Below are 3,708 nucleotides of genomic sequence, written 5' to 3'. Positions count from 1 at the left end.
GTATTTTACACAAACTCTTTCCATACCTCGATATTTCGGCCCAGCCACGAGTTGTGAGGCTCATGAAGGGCAGAGGGGAGTCCTAGGAAGGTTCTAGAGGTGCCCAAGAGCCCTTGGATCAAAGGGGCATCCATCCCATGGCCTAGATTGCATCTCCAACACTATATATTGATGGGAAACCCTATTTTTGGAGGCCCCCAAGCATTGTCACGAAAATCCTGCTCCTTGGCAGCAGCCAAGGAGGGGGAAACACTCATCTACACCAGCACCAACTCAAGGAAGAAGAAGGCTAAGGTGCGGCGCTCCCCCATGATGCCGGCGGCGGGGAAGGAGTCCCCCGCGCCGCCGCGCCGCCCACGCCTCCGCCTCCCGGCGCTCCTCGCTGAGCCCTCCAACGTCTTCACCGCCATCTCCATCACCAACTCCTCATTGTATTCAGTGGTCCATCCTCTCACAAACCTCTGTACCACCCTATGTAAACATGGTGTTTGATGCTATAAGTTATAATCCTATGATCTATGTCATGTTGCCATAGTTTATTTGTTCTTTGATTGATTGGTTGTTTCTCTTTGGTTCATTAGAGTTGTATGTTGATATGTTACCGTCCTTGGTGCCCATTATATTTGTGCGCGCATGGATCAAGCACCATAGGGTTGGTAGTACTTGTATACTAGAAGGGGAAGTTCTCACGGAGTGACAGAAACCTAAGGACGCGAACCGGATAGTTGCATGTATGGGAGTAAGAGGACCATTTACTTAAGGCTATGGTTGGGGAAACCTTAATGCTTGCTAGTATTTACAGATGTTTGCTAGCAAGCCAATCATATAGTACTTGTAATCCCGGAGGGAGAGCATGTATATTTAGCCTCTCCTACATAGAAAGTTGCATCGAAGACATTGAACCCAAGATCTTCACTAATTGATCTTGGACAAAGCCACCACTATTACCACCGCCTTTCCACACTCATGGTACTGTTAGTTTAGTTTGTTTTATTGCTGCAGCACTAACATTTATTCCGTGTATTTTATTGTTCTGCAAAGTCACCTCTCAGACCTGTTATCGCTCTAGTTTTATTTCCTAGATATTGCAAACGCTTAGTGTGCGTAGAGTTGTATCAGTGGTTGATAGAAATTGAGAGAATGTTTATCCTACCTTTAGCTCCTCGTTGGGTTCGACACTCTTACTTATCGAAAAGACTACAAGCGATCCCCTATACTTGTGGGTTATCAAGACCTTTTCTGGCGCCGTTGCCGGGGAGCCATAGCGTAGGTGAATATTTTCGTGTGCACTTGTTTGCTTTATCTCTAAGTAGTTTTACTTCCTGTACCTAGTTGTTCTCTATCTCTTGTATGGATAGGGAATGCGAATTACAAAAAAAAATAGTTGTACTTCTTATATAAAAAAATAAAAAAATGTTTTCAGAAAAGAAAAGTGATTGGAAAGATGAGTAATGGTGAAATGGGGGTCGATCTTGAACACTTGTGTTCATGCCTGTGAAACCAAAACAATTCTTTCCATGGAAGCTTTTCATTAAAAACTTGTAAATAGTGTATATAGTGTATATAGTGTACATATCCCGCTGTAAATAGAATGTATAGATAACCCCTAGTTTGTTATGCAAGTTTGTCACTATGCTGCCTAGAAAACAGATTTCCTGTGCTCCACTGTAGAAAATTTTAAAAATCACCAGAACGTGATCTTGATCTGAAATTTCTTGAGTGCATAGTAGTGCTTGCTATCTAACTTTCGTTAGTTCTGACTTTTCTGATTTTAGGTACGTAGACAGATCTAATAATTCAATCTTTACGGACTGATTCTGTTGAGACAGATTTCCTGTGCTGTGCTACGAAAATTCGTGAAAAATCTCAGTATGGCATTTTGATCTGAAATTTTTTGTGCATAGACCTGAGGTTATGATATGTCTTTCATTAATCATGAGTTTTTCGATTTGAGCTACGTAACTATATCATTGAGTGACATCTTTACAGAGTGTTCAGTTTTGACAGATTTCTATTCTCTTTGTTTAAATATTGTACTTAGGATTCAAAAGTTTCCTTCGTTTTTGACGTACGATTGAAATAATAAGAAACCTCAGTATTACAGTGGCTAAATATTTGATAGATTTTATAGATAGGGATACTTGAACATTTGTGGATTTTATTTAATGAGTACTAACCTACTAATGAGTTTTGTGAAGCTTTATGTGGATGTAGTTTTTAAGTTCCAATCAATATGGTGATATGAGATGAGCAAGAGGATGCAAGAGCTCAAGATTGGGGATGTGTAGATGGATCCCAAGAGAATATTCAAGAAGATGCAAATATCTAAGCTTGGGGATGCCCAAGGCATCCCCCTATTCATCAACCAACATGAGGTTGTTTCCTTCAAACTCAATATTACCCATCCACATGTAAGCATTGTATATAGTTGCTTTTATTATCTTTGGTTTTATCCTATTTAGTTTTATTTGGTTCTTTGTTTGGTTCTTGTTTCTTTGTCAGTTTCACTTATAATTGGAAAGCAACAAAAAAAAGGGGGTTTGAGAGCTCCATCAAATAATCATGCCCATCTTAAATGGCTATAAAGAAAGAGCTTTATGGGAGACAACCCAATATGTTTATATTTCTGTTATTTACTGCTTTGTTGAGTCTTGGAAGTCATTACTACTGTAATGACCTCTCCTTATCATGTTTTTTTTGTTTTTGTGCCAAGAATTGCCTCTAATGGTAAGGAAGTGGTATTTGGGAGATTTGCAATCTTGTTTACTGTTTCTGGTTCGTCACGAGAAAAATCGCCAACAATCACCAGAACATAAGTTTGAGATGCCAATTTACGAGCATCTTCTCCAGGTATTTATCTAACTTTCATTAGTTCAGAGTTTTTCGAGTTACGCAGCATAACTATTTTTAAAAAATCAATTTTTACAAACTGTTCTGTTTTGACAGATTCTTGCACTGTTTTGCATTTGCATCTTTTTGCCCACCTTTTTGAGTTCTCTTGATCAAAGAACCTTATTGAAGTTGTGCTACAGTAGCTAATGCTTATTAAAATGCTTTTCATATGTCATACTGAATTTTGTAGATTTGATTAATATTATCATTGCACTAACGCTGCTAATGAGATTTGTGATGAGTTTTGTATGAAGGAAGTTTTCAAGTGTAGGAAAGAAGAATGATGAGATGAGATGAAGAATGGACAAAGCTCAAGCTTGGGGATGCCCATGTCACCCCAAGATATATTCAAGAAGTACAAGCGTCAAAGCTTGGGGATACCCAAGGCATCCCTTCTTCATCAATAAAAATATCGAGTCATGTTTCGTTCACTATATTTTTATTGCTTCATATACTATGTGTTATTCTTGGAGCGTCTTTATTTTCTGTTGTGTATTTTATTTTCAATAAAGTAGGCACCATCATACCATGTTTGTTTTGGGAGAGAGACACGCTCCGTTTTAATTGTATGAACGCTCTAGTTTTCACTCTTATTGTTCAACGAGCGTTTTATTTTTGCTAGTACTGCGTTTAGCTCTGGTTTTTCACTCCTATTTTGTTCAGAGCTTGTTAGTATGCTTCAGTTATATATGATTAGCTCTCTGATCTTTAATGAATATTATAAATGAGAGTTGTTTCAAATAAGTTGATTGGTGTTGGATACGAGTAAAAAGGTTTCATATTAATAGTGATGCAAATGGAAGATCTCCTCTGATG

Source organism: Lolium rigidum, chromosome 1 (assembly GCF_022539505.1).
Source record: "Lolium rigidum isolate FL_2022 chromosome 1, APGP_CSIRO_Lrig_0.1, whole genome shotgun sequence".
NCBI lineage: Eukaryota > Viridiplantae > Streptophyta > Magnoliopsida > Poales > Poaceae > Lolium > Lolium rigidum.
This window is presented reverse-complemented; position numbering follows the sequence as displayed.